This window comes from Carcharodon carcharias, chromosome 1, assembly GCF_017639515.1.
Source record: "Carcharodon carcharias isolate sCarCar2 chromosome 1, sCarCar2.pri, whole genome shotgun sequence".
NCBI lineage: Eukaryota > Metazoa > Chordata > Chondrichthyes > Lamniformes > Lamnidae > Carcharodon > Carcharodon carcharias.
The window spans coordinates 33,607,023-33,624,630 of NC_054467.1; the positions used below are offsets into that span (position 1 = coordinate 33,607,023).

Genomic DNA, 17,608 nt, shown 5'->3' on the forward strand with positions numbered 1-17,608 from the left:
TCACAGCCTGTACTTCATTAGCAGATTGTGACTAAAGTTTCAATCGGGCTAAATTTGGCCTTGACACTTTTGGGTAAGGCAGGCTGAGAAACATAGGCAAACGTTTCCCCCCAGGTAATTGCCATTTTTGCAGTATGTGTGTAGGGACTTCGGAGGAGGATGGGTTTATCTGCAATATCCTTTGTGGGTGAATAGCTTGCTGACCTTCTGTTATGCATGAATCATGGCCATTTGGGTGCAGTACCAGAGTGTAGAATTATGCTCAGCAAGAGGTCGCCCTGGAGGTGAGGGGGAGAAAGGTTGGCGATAAAACAGTTTGTTGTCATTGGTACGCCGGTAATGAGCAGCAGCCATCATTAATGTTTACAACTGCATAAATTTCTATTTTTAGCTCCTGCTGAGAGCAGGGTTTCAAGTAGCTTTCACACTGTTCTATGGAGACAGATCATGAAAACATATTGGACCATTTCAGACTGTGACGCACAAAACGCATAAGGATTGTATTTCTTTTTCCTTTCTGCATCGTGGAGCTGCCAAATGCTTAGCACAATAGATGAACTTTTATTCCCTGGATGAAGTTGTGCTGCTGGTGGGTGGGAGAGAAATTAGGAAAATAGTTCTACAGACCACCTACTCTTAAAATTTAATGTGTCAGTGGACAGAGGTGTGAAATGATTCCAGTTATCCAATTTACGAACTCACACCAATTAAAATGAACTACAGGAAAAAGATTTATAGAATATAGACTGATCTTCATATTATTACAAAGCACAAAATATGAATTGTTTGTTTAGCTGTTTGTAGGATGTCCTTGGAGATGGGGAAACCATGTGAACAATTTTTTTATATAATTGTAAAACTTGGTTAACATTTTTCTGTTCACAGGGCCACTGGCATCCGCAGTTTGAGGAATAGAATAGTTTTGGCCACCCAATGTCGGCAGCAATCACTGAGAGAAAAAGCAGTGTAATTAGACAAAGTAGTGTTCTTCCTGTTTTGTCCCAACAATATAGCTTAGCTGTTCTCTACAATTTCCCGATTTAGTATGCTTTTTCTTTTTGCCAATTCTCTCTGCCTTGTTTGGGATACATTTACTGATCACAGTTGTGATAAGGTTCCCTGTTGTTTGTTCTTAGTTTATCTTTGCAGGTCACTCTGTCACCCTTTTTTTCATCCCACTATAATCCAGATGCACTGTAGCAGCCCAACAGCCATAGTACATTAGACTGAATTTGAACCCAGAACTTAACATTGAAAGAACGGTTCCTTAATATAGTGGTGTCCGGGATGCAGCGGAGGACCAAATGCGGCAGTGAGCTCCTTTGATTGGACCAGTGAAGATTTTTCTGCCTCTGTGCACAAAGTCAATTTGAACAACATTGTACTTCAGCTCAATTGAGGCTTATAAATAAACTGAAGCAAGATCATGAAAGGCAAGAGTGAGTTGAATTTCAAGATTAGATTGCTTCTCTTTTCCAGTCCACTATTTTTGTATCAGCAAGATTATTTTAATCTTTTCATTCTCCCACCCACACCGATTCAATGCTTTGATGGCGTAAAGTCCTAAAAGTATAAGGATCTCACCTAGGGTGGCCTAAAACAGTGGCTATAAACTGTCCGCTTAGGCCATAACAGCCAAGCCATTCTGGGTCCTGACCAGTCACCCACACTTGTATTTTCCAGAATGAATAACAATCAGTGGTTGGATAACTGTTGATTTTTCATCCTCTCCTCTCCCTCCCCCTCCATCTTCCTAGTTTCCTCTGCTGCTCTATGTATGTGGTGCTGAGGCTAGTTGTAGCACTATTAACCTGTGGGCTATTTGATCAAGCCAACATCTGATGTATAACCTTTGTCATATTCCTAATCAGGTAGTTAGGTGATTTTTTCTTTTAAACTGAGCTGTACATCTAGAAATATAATTCCTGCATCATATCGATGGCTTACTTTAGAATATTATAGTAAGCAGGGCTGACAGTTGAAAAAAGCAAAGTGTTTTTGAGGTTTTTATTCCTTAGCTTAATGCTCCGCTATGCTGCACTTGCAGTTTATTCAGGCAATGTTGAGCGTCTCTAGCATTTGACTTTGGAGTAATTAAAAATTCAGGAACGAATCATTAGATCTGGTGCTGAATAACTTATTCTCATTTACTCTGCATCAATTATGTTTCTTCTGAGCCAGTGGTCTCTAAGTTGCATGATTGGAACATCATCATTTTAATGCTAATCTAATTGCAAGTAAACTCTGCATAAACATTCATTTAAAACTGAGATGCAAAGGAATTTCTGCTCTGAGGGTAGTGAATGTCTGGAATTCTCTATCCCAGAGAGTTGAGGAGGCTAGATCAATGAGAGTATTTAATAAGGAGGTAGATAGATTGTTGAAATATTGGGGAGTTGACAGTTATTAGGAGCTGGCACGAAAGAGGAATTGAGGCCTGGGGTAGATCAGCCATAATTTTATTGAATGGCAGGGTAGGCTTGAGGGGCCGAATGGCCTACTCCTGCTCCTGTTTCTTATGTTCTTATGTTATGACTCTTGTGGTTTAACTTTTACTTGATGTAATGCAGAGTCCTAATTTATACTTCATAAGTACAATAACCTAAAATATATTAGACATAAAGTGTCAGTCTTGTGAAGATCTTGTACAGAAGGGTTGCTAACTCTGGCTGGACATATTGGTGGAGTATCATTGCAGCCTGTCTCCATCTGCTCCATCCATACACTCCTGTCATTGGTTGGCCAACATGTCCATATTCTGAAATCAATTGGAAAGCAAATTGATTCTTCATTACCTGATTGGAGGATTCTTTACCATTTGCTAAACAGCTTTTTTCTTTTCATACCTAGTGAACAAAATTGTTCAATTTTTTTTACTGCTCCTTTGATTTTTCTCTTGGGTTGCTCGTAGCTGTGTCCTGGCAATTAGTATTTGATTCCTGGAGACTCCTGAGCACTTCTGGAAGGTTGGCAACTCTAACATCATGAATAATGAAGACAATTATGTTGTTTGGATGGAATGAACTCATGTGTCAAGGGGTCTTTGTTTTGATAAATGCATAGTATATTGTGGATGGTTTTATTGCTTTTGTTTCTGGTCTGTTGCATTATTAATACTGCCCAGAACAATTAGCAGTAGCCTGCTGCTTTAATCAAACAGATCATTACCTGGCAAAGTCATCAAATAGGTTTGCAGCAGGGATGGGTAGGTATGAAGTGTTCAACTCTTGCTCGTTCTTGTTTTTTGCTAAGTGACCTGAAGCTGTAAAATGGATGGACAAACTATCTGGAGTCCAGCAATTTCTGCTTCATAGAGATGGAATTGCTGGTGTGACTCCAGAGTTTTGTGACTCTCTCACTTGTTGATGCAGCATTGAAAGTGTTGCGTCAAACTGCAGTAACCTGCATTTATTATAGTGCTTTTAAGTGTAGCATAAATCAGACAAACACTTCACAGAAGCGTAATCAGGAAGCAAATTAGATGCTGAGCCAAAGAGGATCCATTGGGAAGGATGACTAAAAACTTGGACAAAGCTATCTGGAGGACCTAAATCAGTGGTTTTGGGAGGGAATTCCAGAGCATGAGGCCAAGTTGGGTAATGGCACAGTGTCAATGGTTGGGTGAAGGAAGGGGTAAGATATTGAAGGAATTGCAACACAAGGATAAGAATTTTAAATTTGATATATTGGGGGAACTGAGTGCTGATGTAGGTTACTGAGGATAGGGGTGATGTGTGACCAGGACTTACTGTGGGATAAGATATGGGCAAGAGAGTTTTGGAAGAACTAAAGTTTACAGAGAGTGGAGGATTTTTAAAATATTCCTTCATGGGATATGAGCATCCCTAGCAATTGTTGCCCATCCTAATTGTCCATGAGAAGGTGGTGATGAGCTGCCTTCTTGAACTGCTACACTCCACGTGGTGTAAGCACACTCAGTGCTGTTCGGGAATTCCTGGTTTTCAACCCAGTAGCAGTGAAGGAACAGCAATATGATTCCAAGTCATGATATCGTGTGGTTTATAGGGCAACTTACAGTTGGTGATCCCATGCATTTGCTGCTCTTGTCCTTCAAGGTGATATAGAATCATAGGTTTGAAAGGTGTTATTGTAGAGGATTTGTGAATTGTTGCGCTGAATCTTGTGGATGGTATATGCACTGCTGCCACTGTGTGCTGGTGTTGGAGGGAGTGAATGTTTGAGATGATGGATGGGGTCTGATCAAACCTGCTGCTTTACCCTCGATTGTGTCAAGCTTCTGGAGTGTCATTGGAGCTGCACTCATACAGGTAAGTGGAGAGTGTTCCATCACACTGCTGACCTATGTCTTGCAGATGGTGGACAGGCTTTGCGGAGTCAGGAGGTGAGTTATTTGCTATGGAATTTGCAGCCTCTGACCTGCTCTTGTAGCTATAGTATATATGTGGTTAGTTCAGTTAAGTTTCTGATCAATGACTCAGATAGGCAATGTTATGAAGGGTGGAAGTGGGTTGTCTTTGTGATGGAAAGAATGTTGTGTCGGAATCTTGTCTCGGGGTCGAATTGGATGCTGAGTTTGTGACAGTCTGTATCAGTCTAAGACTCTGATTAGAGAGGAGGGTAGCATTGATGGCAAGAATGCAGAATTTGTAGCTAAATACAACGGTATCAGCCTTTTTACTGTTTAACAGGAGGAAATTTGCATCTCATCAGGACTGGATATTCAAAAAGCAGTCTGACTAAACAGAAATAGTGGAGGGGTTGTGGAAGGTAGATCTGGGTACCAATAGCTTACATGTGAAAGTGGAACCCATGTCAATGCATAAAGTTACTCAGAGGAGGCAAGTAGATCAGGAGGAAGCCAAGTAGATCATTTATGGACTGCAGAGGTATTTACTGAGAAAAGAAGCTATTGCTGAAGGAACTGTGGATTGTGGACAGTTGGATAGTTATGAATGGAGCATAGTGAGAGTGGTTTCACTGAACTGGAGAGCAGAGGAGTATTGGAGGAGAGTAGTGGGGTCGACTTGCTTGAGGTCAAGAGGTCAAGTAAGATAAGGAGGGATAATGCATCATCATCAAAAGAGAATGCCTCTTGCCACTTTGGTTAGGGCTGTTTTACTGCCCATACAGGTCAGTTTTACACAATTCTTGGGGGAAATCTGTTAAACTTACTGAGTACTTTATTGACTTGAATATATTGATTGTGTAAGGGTGCCTGGTTGCTCTTTGGTATGTTTAAAATTTAGTGACTGGAAGCAGAGTTTTAAGAATTCCCTTTCCTGGATCTCAGACTGAATCGCAGGTGTTGAACAGGCACTGATAGCTGCAAATGAGATTGGTAATTTCTATAATTGTGTTGGGGAGGAATCAAATTCTGAAATTGTTCTGAGTTAAAAAAAAAAAGACCCTATTAACAGTTGCATTACTTAATGCTTTTCATACTGGGCTTCCTGGGGGATATATAAAGATATGTTTTTTTTTAATTTATTAAGAGAGAATACTTTATGAAATTATAGTCCTCTTTTCCTTTGGTTGCTGATGGTGTTTCTCACAGGGAGTTCCCTGGAATGAGTCAGTGTTTGTTGGGGTGCCCCACCCAGGGAAGGATTGCTTTACTTATAACGTTAAAAACTAAATCTCCATGGAGACAGCCTTTATATCATTCCTAAGTTCAGATGAGACATTAAACAGAGACCCCATCTGCTCTCTCAGGTGGGTGTAAAAGATCCCATGACCCTATTTCAAGGAAAACAGGGAAGCTCTTGTGCCCTGGTCAATATTTATGCTTTCAATAACACACAAACAGATGATATGATTATGTACCCCATTGCTGCATGTGGGGCCTTGTCATAATTTACTATGAAATGCTTTGGGATTTAGTAAGGTTCTGAAAGGTACTTTATAATTCCAAGTTTCTTTTTCACATCCATTCAACTCCTTGTGTAGGATAACGTTGCAATCTCCCGCTAGCAAGATTCCACAAGTTGTCGCAGAACTAGGCTCAGGACATTGCTACCTTACATTGGTGCTTTGTTTTGGATCATGGGAGAATAGCATTTGTGTAATTGTTCCCAGAATTTGATCAGTTTAATTCAGTTCCCTTATCCCCACACCAGTATTGTAGACCCACAAAAAGATGGGCCTAGAATGCAGGATCTAGCCGAGTAAATGTAGAGATTTGTTGCATAGACAACAATGCTCAGGTAACCCAAACATCAAAATTAAAATGGCTTTATTCCATTTCGCAAAGTTAAGATAATCTCCTTAATTGGACTGTTGCATTTATTTATGATAGCAAACAGAAGTTAAATCAGTAAACATGTTGCTGTTCCAGTTTCCTGCTGCAAACCTGGTTAAAGCAATGATTATTCTATTAAGTAAATGTAGGTTGGTAGTGGATCTTACCAGATGCCAGCCTCTCGTGAATCCTGAAGTTTACTTCAAAGTTATAGTCAGCTGCATGAAACCATTGTGTCAGGAGCTAGAATGGAACTTGCTGACACAAAGGCAGCCCTGTGTTGCAAAATGCTGCAACAACTTCACACTCCTGCTGTCGCAACTGTCCAGCAAGAGAATGACAATTTTGCTAATAGATTTGCAAAACTCTGTTTGGAATTGATTTAGAAAGTGGCTGTCTGGAATAAACAAAGTACTTTAGTGACAGGCAATGGAAAGTTAGTGTATATTCAGCATTTTATTCCCTTCACCAGTTGTACATTTTGTTCTAGATTTTGAGTTCATACTTTGGATAAATGCTATTTTGGATAACCCTAATCTGCATTTCTATTCATGCTGGATATGTGTGTTTGTACAGTGCACAAAATTTCACATCTGTTTGGCATTCCATAAACTGAAGGAAAATCTGGATGTAATTTGGTGGGAATTTGAATACAATTTCGGAATAGTTGCCAAAAGAAATCTGTGGAAAGCAGCCTAGGAAGGATGGCTAAGCAACTGTTGTTGTGCAATTATAATCTATTAACTGAATTCTAATACAAAAAACTCAGCTTTTTTAACCTTCCATTTAAAAACTCTTGTTACGGCGAGTTTGGCAACCTCTGCCTCTTGAAATCTTGCAAGTTTACCAAGTGTAAATGAATGTGGAAATAACCGTGTCAAGAAGACAGATTGTACCGTATATGGCAGCAGCAACCTACTGCTGAGTAGGCACTTGACTTGAATACAAACAGGTAGACTAGTGAAGTGACCAGTTGTCCTTTGATATACATTATCAATGTTCCTTGTTTCAATGGCTTACCCAGTATATTAATCCATTATTCTTACCTTTTGAGTGGGGTCCTGTTGCAAGTATTTTGGGGTAATTTTCTACACTTAAAAGGTATAAAGTTGAGGTGATGGGCAGTTTAAATGCTATGCGTTCACTGTGTTTCCTTAAAAGGGGATAGAAGCAATTCAGAAGCCTGCGCGTCAATTGGAAAACATATCTCATGCTGAATTGAAAAATAATTGAATAATATTTTGTTGCAAGCTGAGAAATACAAGGTAGAAGCTGGGACACAAGCTGGCAGAGAGAATTTTCAAACAGGATGCTGTACTGGCTGTCAAGCTTTTTAGAGAAAAAGCTGCAGGATGTTTTGTGTAGGCTGAGGTCAAACGTGCTAAAGGAACAGTTAGAAGTCATAGTTTAAGTCACTAAGGACCCACTGGTGTGGGAAAGTGTGACATGTTCTTCATAAGTTGTACATTTTGAAACACTTGGACTATGCAATGATGCAGCACTTAAAAACAGATCAACTTAGGCTTCTACACAGCATGGCACTACACACAAGACAGGAAAGACTGGAAATGTTGTAGAGACACAGCCATAATCCCATTGGTGGAGTAGATGAGAAGTAATAGTAGCAATAATAGTGTTTGTTTTTTTATTTGGGTCATGGGCTGTGGGCATTCCTGGCAAGGCCAGCATTTATTGCCTATCCCTAATTGCCCTTGGGATGTCTGATCTCATCTCACTAAGTATTTGCTTGATCTGCTTTTGGAGAGATTGAAACAGCACATGTGTGAAAGACACAACCTTCCAGTTCCAGTCACAAATGGGTATTATTATTACACCCCCTGGGTTATGCTATTGTATAAGCAGATGTAGAGCAGTGTGAGCCAAGTCCCACAAAAAGTGGCTCAGCCTACTTAGGAAAGTAACAGATGCCATTGAACATATCAAGAAAATATCTACCACAGAATTCGTCCCAAGTGGAAAGTTTGTCTCTATTTCCCCTTTCCCCTAACATCCTAATTTTTAACTTGTGTTCTCTAGTATTTGACCGTTTATTAAAGTCAGCATTGTGGCTGGATTAATTTTGTCAATTACTCAAAACCTTGAAAGCTCTTTTTTTAAGGGCACCTTGAAATCTCTTATCCAGAAACAGCAAACTCAACTTCCTTAGCCTTTCCAATTACTCAAAATTCCTTACCCCTGAATCATATCAACTGCTTTACTCTGCATCCTTTTGAGGACAATATCTTTCCTATGACCAACACCTCATTCAGCACTAATACAATTTCATTTGATTTGTACAGTACCCTCTCCTAAGACATCCTATTTTAACTTCAGATACGAACTGTGTTGCAGTTTCCTATATTTGTTTGCCATTACTTCTATATTGCTTTCCTGATCACCACTAAGTACTCTAAACCGCACTAGTAGTGCCATTTTGCATGGCATTGTTCTACTTGTTTGCAAAATGGCTTTGTTCAGATCTGCAACCTGATCTCTGGCTTCAGATGATTAACCTTACAAAGAGATAGCCATCTGTTCTCTGTGCATACCTGCTTAAAATCCCTAATGTCTTGCCTTAGTATTGTAGGTCTAGTGCACATGAAAATGTACTTATCCTGAAAGGTGCAGCTATACGCTGGAGTGCAAGTGTTATGGCTTCTTTTTTGTTTGTTCATGGTCTGTGAACATCACTGGCAAGACTAGCATTTACTGCCCATCCCTAATTGCCCCGAGAAAGTGGTTGTGAGCTGCCTTTTGTAACCATTGCAGTCCATGTACTGTAGATGCACCCGCAATGCTTTAAGGGAGAGGGTTCCAGAATGGGCCCAGAAACAGTGAAGGAACGGTGAAGCAGTTGTGTAACTTTGAGGAGAGCTTGCAGGTGGTGGTGTTCCCATGCACCTGCTATCCTTGTCCTTCTAGGTGGCAGATTTAGGAGATGCTGTCATTCAGAGCCCTGGCTACTGCAGTGCACCTTGTAGATGGTGCATGCTGCTGCCAATGTGCATTGGTGCTGGAAGGAAAAATTGTTTAAGGTGGTGAATGGGGTACCAGTCAAGCAGCTTGCTTTGCTTTGGATGGTATCAAGCTTCCAGTGTTTTACAGGTTCGCTCATTAAGGCAAGTGGAGAATGTTCCATTACACTCCTGACTTGTGCCTTGTAGATACTGGACAGACTTTTGGCAAGTCAGAAGGTGAGCTACTCACCACAGAATTCCCAGCCTCTGCCCTGTTATAGCCACAGTATTTATTTATTTTTTAATATTAGATATCTCCTGGAGAGGGCTTTTAATTTAGTGACACTGATATTACAAGAACTTTCAAGAGCAAATTACTCAAGAATTACTCAAAACCTTGAAAGCTCTTTTTTTAAGGGCACCTTGAAATCTCTTATCCAGAAACAGCAAACTCAACTTCCTTAGCCTTTCCAATTACTCAAAATTCCTTACCCCTGAATCATATCAATGCTTTACTCTGCATCCTTTTGAGGACAATATCTTTCCTATGACCAACACCTCATTCAGCACTAATACAATTTCATTTGAGTCTCTTAGTGAAGGTTAGTATACACAGAAATTCTGCTGGTCTCTGTCATTCTCAAGACAAGAAACTGACATGGCTGGGTTTCATGTCTCTCTCACTTGATAGTTGGAGTTTGTCAAATCTTGAGGAAGACCATATTGTCAGCTAGTCTGGCCAACTGTTGTTCATTAGGAATCTGTGGTACTGGGGGAGGATCTGTCTTTTTGGGTACAACCATTCGTGTAGATGGATCTGCCTGCTACCCTTGTCCTAATAGGGCTTTAACAGCATCTTCTACTGGAAATCACACAAAGGCTGCGAGGTCATCACTAATCGAGGCATATGCTTGAGCACCAAGACCAAAGGCACATCATCTTGTAGCATCTCTTAGTTCCTCCATGATAGGCTGGATGGTTTCAGACCATTGATGAGATCTAATCACTGTGTGAATTCCAGGAACGTCCCTTTTGCCAGATATGCTGTCCCACAGACCAAATTGCTTCCAGCTCAGAATTAGCAATTTTGATGGCTTGAGGTATTCTCTTTCAGAGGTACCATGCAGTATTCATGTCATTGTGTAGCAGATATAAAGCAAGCAGTTGATCCTAAACTTGTGTTGCTATTCCACCAGGAGCCTCCAGCTCCTGGGTCTCTCAGTGCTCCAGTAGTTTGCTGAATCCCAGTGAGTTTTCCACCATCACCGCAGTGGGCATCTTACCAACTTCTCCCCATCTCACTCCCCTCCTCCACAGTTTTTAATGGTTGGTCAAATTAAGTCTTTGATCAATGGTCACCCCCTAGGTTGTTGATGGTGATGGAATCAGTGGTGGGAATGCCGTTGAACATCAAGTGGAGATTATTAGATTCTCTTTTGGTTGGTGATGGTCATTGCCTGGCACTTCTGTGGAGCCTATGTTACTTGCCACTTGTCAGCCCAAGCTTGATTGGCTGCACACAGCAAGACTTGGAAAACAATTACTGCTTCACTGTCTGAGGAGTTGTGAATGGTACTGAACATTATGCAATCATCAGCAAAAATCTCAACCCCTGACCATATGAGGGAAGCAAGGTCATTGATGAAGTAGCTAAAGATGGATGAGACTAGGCCACTACCCTGAGGAACTCCTGCAGTGATGTCCTGGGGTTAAGATGACTGGTCTCCAACAACCATAACTATTTTTCTTTGTGAGAGGTATGCCCCCAACCAGTGGAGAGTGTCCCCATGATTCCCATTGACTTCTGTATTGCTAGGGCTCCTTGTCGCTACGTTCAATCAAATGTTGCTTTGTTCTCAAGAGCAGTCATCTCACCTCATCTCTGAAATTCAAATCTCTGTCCATATATGGACCAAGGCTATGATGCAGTATGGAGCTGAGTGACCCTTGTGAAATCCAAATTGAGCGTTGTGTAAGTGCTGCTTGATGGCACTGTTGACTACACTTTCCATCACTCTGATGACTGGAATTAGACTGATTGAGGTGGCAGTTGACTGGATTGAATTTGTCCTTGCTTTGTGGACAAGACATACCTGTGCAATTTTCCACAAAGTTGAGTAGAAACCATTGTTGTAGCTGTAGGTCAGTTGTGCATGCCTTATGGAAGGCTTGGGCTTGATGGGCCAAATGATCTTTCCTGATCTACACTTCCTTTAAAAATAAGATATCCCATCGGTCTTGCGCTATTTTGTGAACCTGCAAAATATTGAGCAATTTGTCAAATAAAAGCAACTGTATGGTATGTTTGAATGAGTATTTAAGGGAAGGATTCATGACACAGTGAGTTGATGGTAGACTTAAGGCTAGAATGTGTCATAATGTTGCTCAGTGTACAAAATGTTGAATTTTTATTTTAAATTTATTCATAATCAGCATAAGTTTTTTGATTTAGAAAAGTCTACAAATATTTGTCTACACTTGGGTAGAAAGTTAAGCTGGCAACAGATTCAAACTTTGTGAATCCAACTTCTATGTAAAGTTAAATAATTATTCGAGAAGTTCTAAACTTTGTTGAAACTTTGCAACAAGTATGTTTTTAGCTGCACCTTATATACCAGTCAAGTGCTAGAAATTTAAACATAACGTTACCAAGAATTAAAAAGGTTTTATGTTCAGGGATTTAAAACTGATGATGTGGGGGATTTTATTTTAACATGGGATGCAGAGGGTAAATAGGTATGAATTTTTTAATGCTTTACCCTATTCACCGTGTTTACCTGATGTATACCCCAGTGTTGCACAGTGTGACGAAAAGGCAACTGGAACTGAGCAGTGATGCTGGCGTCAAATGTTCCCCTTCCTGTTTAGGCCATTGCTTGCTTCAGTGCAGCTGCACCTTTGTTAGGCCAATTGTTTAAAAATAGAATTTTAAGTGCTGATGTGGATCTGGAAGGCATTTTAGAGTAAGTGAGCTCAGTCTTTAATTATCATTTATTGCTTAAATGCTAAAGTAGTTTCAAGATCGGATGTGTATGAGATCCTAGTTCTGATATGTTTTAAAAGTTTGTGAATTTCTCATTGGTTCTGTTTAGTAATATACAGCTTTCCAAGTGTTGCACGTTTGAGACCTTTGCTCAGTCATACCTGTTTACTGACTGAGAGCTGGTTGGTTAAAAGAGGCTTCTTTGGTTAAATTATTATTACACTGTTTTTGGTAGGTGTGAACATAACATAATTTGTGCTATTTTTGCCCTGTGCTGAGGCTGCAGAGTGAAGTGGTTGAATGAGAGTTTGAACCTGAGATGCTCTATGCTAATTATCGCCATGTAACGTTTACATTCTGTTTTGTTTTCATTCCCTCAAAAATGTCCTCATGGCATCAAAATGAGAAGGAATTTTTTTTTATTTCTGTTCTCCTTTCCTCTCAGTATAGAGTGGACAGATTATGATGTCATTCAGCTTCCAGCGCTGTTTTGACACCAACGCTGCCATTTTGGAGTTCAACACTCCAGCCAACTTTTAACTTTGCATAGCTGGCCACATTAAGCAGCAGGAAGAACATTCCCTGCCTTCCCAGCAGTTCAAAAGAAAGGGATCATCAACCACTTTATACCCACTGTCGGCATTCCGTAGGGATCGTTCCCTCTGGGAGACCCTTGTCCACTCCTCCATCACCCCCTACTCCTCAACCCCCACCTATGGTACCTCCCCATGCCCACGCAAAAGATGTAACACCTGCCCCTTCACTTCCTCTCTCCTCACCGTCCAAGGGCCCAAACACTCCTTTCAAGTGAAGCAGCATTTCACTTGCATTTCCTCCAACTTGGTCTACTGCATTCGTTGCTCCCAATGCGGTCTCCTCTACATTGGAGAGATCAAACGTAAACTGGGCAACCGCTTTGCAGAACACCTGCGGTCTGTCCGCAAGAATGACCCAAATCTCCCTGTTGCTTGCCATTTTAACACTCCACCATGCTCTCTTGCCCACATGTCTGTCCTTGGCCTGCTGAATTGTTCCAGTGAAGCCCAACGCAAACTGGAGGAACAGGACCTCATCTTCTGACCAGGCACTTTACAGCCTTCCGGACTGAATGTTGAATTCAACAACTTTAGGTCTTGAGCTCCCTCCTCCATCCCCACCCCCTTTCTGTTTCTTCCCCCTTCCTTTTGTTTTTTTCCAATAAATTATATAGATTTTTCTTTTTCCCACCTATTTCCATTATTTTTAAATATTTTTAAATCTTTTATGCTCCCTCCACCCCCACTAGAGCTATACTTTGAGTGCCCTACCATCCATTCTTAATTAGCACATTCGTTTAGATAATATCACCAACTTCGACACCTATGTGTTCTTTTGTTCTGCTGTCTGTGACATCTTTTGATGATCTGCTTCTATCACTGCTTTTGCCTACAACCACACCACCCCCCTCCACTTCTCTCCCCCCACCCAACCCCCCACCCACCCACCACCACCACCACCACCTTAAACCAGCTTATATTTCACCCCTTCCTGGGATTCACCGAGTTCTGTCGAAGGGTCATGAGGACTCGAAACGTCAACTCTTTTCTTCTCCGCCGATGCTGCCAGACCTGCTGAGTTTTTCCAGGTAATTCTGTTTTTGTTTTGGATTTCCAGCATCCGTAGTTTTTTGTTTTTATCACTTTATAGGTTAGTTGCTTGTTGATTTCTTGAGCCTGTTGCTACTATTCTACATATATTTGGTTGCAAAGGTCTACAGGGAGTGTGTGACAAGTACTGAAGAGCTTTTTGCTGATTTCAAAGCTTCCATACAAGCCAGTTGTTCCCAGACATTGGTGAACAACTGGGCCTTTCTCTTGGAATACAGCATGACTGGGAGTAAAATAGACTGACCATGTTCTGTGAAATATGGAATGGACAAGTGGGAATTGATAGAAACAAGTATCCAGTGCTCTCCAGCAATAACAAAACATGAGGTAGCCATCAACACAAGCTGCAAATCCCATTTGTTTCCAAGATAGTGTGTCAACCATCTTTCTTCCCGAGGGCAATTCTACAATTGAACAAGCCGACAAAGGAAATAGTCACAGCCCCATCACTTGAAATCTGCAAGACCCATTTTTAGATTTTTCCATTTATAAGTTTCCATTATCAGACTACCATTTCAGCAGGTCACACCTGGTTTATCTAGCTTTACCCATGTAAATATTGACAGAATATGGATATTAGTCTGTGATGCTGACACAACTAAAGCAGAATAAGAATGGCAGAGATGACACAAAGCAGGACAAGTTGATAGGAGTGGGAGCAGGGTTCTCAGTAGGAGGCCACATCGACCCAAGGTGTTCAGGGAGCTATTCTTCTACCTAAACCTCAGTAACAACCAATGTTTGAAACATCAGTGCTTCACTAAGGAGATACTGAAATCTGCAAACTGCTGCAGCCACAACTCCCAACCTCCAAGTAGGGCAAAGATTGTATTGCCTAAATTCAGAGGTTGTGAATGTGATTGTGGCACTGAATCTTTGAGTCTGGCTCCTTTTAGGCTGTTGCTCGAGATATTAGCCAGATCTCACAGTTTGCCATCTAGTGTCACATCAGGGAGGTCATTGAGGTGCTGTGTTCAAAGATAGACTTCAAAGAATGATTTCATTTCATTCCTTCTTTCCAGAAAGAAGCATGGACAACAGTTTTTAGAGTTTCCCCATGGTGCAGGTTGTCATTGACTGCTTTGCTTTGGAGGTGCCAAAGTCAGCTCTGCCATGTATTGAAATGAAAAGTATTCCATTCCAAGTTGGATTAGGCTGGATGGCTCATTTTTCGGCCGGCACAGATACGATGGGCCAAGTGGCCTCTTTCTGTGCCATAAAGTTTCTATGATTCCACCTTGTTTGTGACCACAGATAGTGTGTCATACAAATCACTGCCTGGTACTCTGGCAGCAGAGTACGATGGTACGATGCCTTCGTTCCATGACAGTCCACTGTGCCAGCTGCATTTCAACCACCACAGGAACTGCAGGGTGGCTGCTGGTAATGAGGACTATCTGCTAACCATCTGGCTGATGACTCTGGTGTGCAGCCCATGCATACAATGAAAGCCATGCTGTCACAATATTGAGCAGACCATTGGCATGCTGAAGCAACGATTCCACTGCCTGGACCACTCTGAGGAGCCCTGCAGTATTTGGCTGAATGGGTATCAAGGTTTGGGGTGGTATGCTGCACAACCTTGTCATCATGAGGAGAGACCGCTCTATCAGGTGAGATGCTGATGAGCTAGAGCACTCGGAGGAGGATTTGGAAGACAGACTCCTTCTGCCCAGGCTGTTAGTGAAGAACTAAGTCAAGTGTAGTACCAGTAACCTCAACCCCAATTTCCCCATTCACCAACAGTACCACACTCCTCCTCTTCTCTCTGTCACTGACCTTCGTAATATCTACCTGGCCATGATGCAAAAATTAAAACCAACATAAAATAAACATTTCACAGCAAATTTATAAATAAAATTATACCACATTGTATACACCAGTGGTGAGCAACCTGTGGCCCATCAGGGTTCTGAGTGTGGCCTGCGAGACATTTTGTTGACCGCTGCCTATGCACAGGGTTGCCAGATTCCGCTGGTTTCCATCCACGTAGTTTTTAACGACCAGTATTACTAAAGTGATACGCACGCAAGGCAAGGGCACGTGAGGTGAGGTGCGTGCTGACTGCATACAACATTGTGAGAGCCGTGCGCTCCCTCTGCCTTCAATCAAAGCTCTGCTACAGTTCAGTTGGCACACCCTGCAAATTCTTACTCATGAGGTCGTGGTTAGTGCACATGCCCAATTTCAATCTTGTGACCCACTGAGATGAAGGGCCATTCATGCCCACTTACTAGCTTAAGTGCCTATTACTGGTACACATACTTAAAGTATCACCCTTGTGCATTCTGTCGGTGTCTGTCTTCCATATGACTTTGCTTCTCCTGTGCTAAGATTGCCTTGAAGGACAACCATGAGTAGCTTTGACCCTAGAAGATTCTGTTTCAGACTGCACTATCTCTGCATGGGTGCCAACGGTCTGGGCTGGGTGGCTAACAGGCAACGACAAGGACACTGGTGAAGTGGCAAGAGTAGGAGCCCAAATGTTCTCATTCTGAGAGGACAGCTGGCTCCTGCTCCGTGTGGCCACTGCCACTCTCATCGGGTGGCACTTCAGCAATCCTAATAATGTGTTGGAGGCCAGATTACTGTAACATCCTGCAAAGACTTTGAACACTAGTATCCATAGTCATGATGGTGTGGCCTGAGCATCCATGGCAGCAAGCTGACCTTGCTTGGATTCAGTCTGAGCTTCCAGTGCAATGGTCAGTCTTTTAGTGGAGTTTGCTTTCACTGCAGTGACAACTGAGAGATTGGTGCTGATGGTTGGGTCTGCAGGTATGTTGATGAAGTTGGCCACCACTTTCACATTGGAAAGAATGGACTCCTAGCTCTGTTCAAATCCCTGGGCCAAGTAGGTGAACAGGGGTTTCCCAATGAACCAAGCATTTCATTCTATATATCCATCAGTTTTCTTCTGTAGCCTGCCTCACCTCTCTCTGCCCCCCACCCATCCCAGTCCAAGTCCTCATCTGAATCCTGTGCAGCAGAACTCATGTGTACCCTCACCCTGTGGCGAGCTGCCACCTATATCCTTGTTCCCTGTGCTGGCTGCAACACAGTTAACCCTTATGTCTCACCATGTGGAGATCCTGTCTCTAATCTCTTCATCAAGATACTCATTGTCAGTATTTGAGTGGGTGGCTGAGTGTGTGAAATCAGGTAACAGTTTGTCTTGGCCTTCACTCTTGGTCTTCCACAGCCTGGTCACATTGCATTTCTTGTTATCTGAAGGGGAAAGGCACAAGGGTAAGAGTGTGGTGAGAGGAGGGAGGATAAAAGAGGTGCATGTTTGCATCATTTTCACCATTGTAAGTCAGAAGAGATTGTAGATTGGGGGAAGTGGAATATGATGAGGAGGATTAGGCATGAGCATGTAGTAACCTTCAACGGATTTATCCCTGTTGCAGGCCATGGCTTCAGCAGTGGCCCTTCTGATTATGGCCAGCACCCTCTCTTCCATGGGGTTAAAAGCATGCAGGCATGACTATCCATCACCAGTTAGTTCCTGCTGCCTTTGGTGTACCACCACCACCTGCAAGAGAGGGAAATGTGTCAGTGAATGTCATGGAATCTATTTGAGTGGTGTGACTATCATGATTGTCATGATATGGCAGGTTGTATTTACCAGACTGACCAAATCCACAGGGGAAACTTGGCTGTGCTATCACAACGGTTTTGCAATCTGTATTTATTATGAGAAGGTTTGTGCACTAAATTCAGAATTAATGAGTCCACTAACACCTTTAGAAATTAAAAAAATTAAATTAAAACATTTATAACAAAAGAAAAGAATAAGTAC

General features: G+C 41.9%; 1 protein-coding gene and 1 pseudogene across 5 annotated transcripts in view; one reads left to right on the plus strand and one right to left on the minus strand.

Moving 5' to 3' along the window:
• The window catches only part of gab1 (GRB2-associated binding protein 1), a 222,751-nt gene that overhangs the window by 43,000 nt on the left and 162,143 nt on the right, over positions 1–17,608 (plus strand). The gene's annotated exons all lie outside the window — the stretch shown is intronic.
• On the minus strand, positions 9,879–10,455 carry LOC121277478 (annotated as a pseudogene).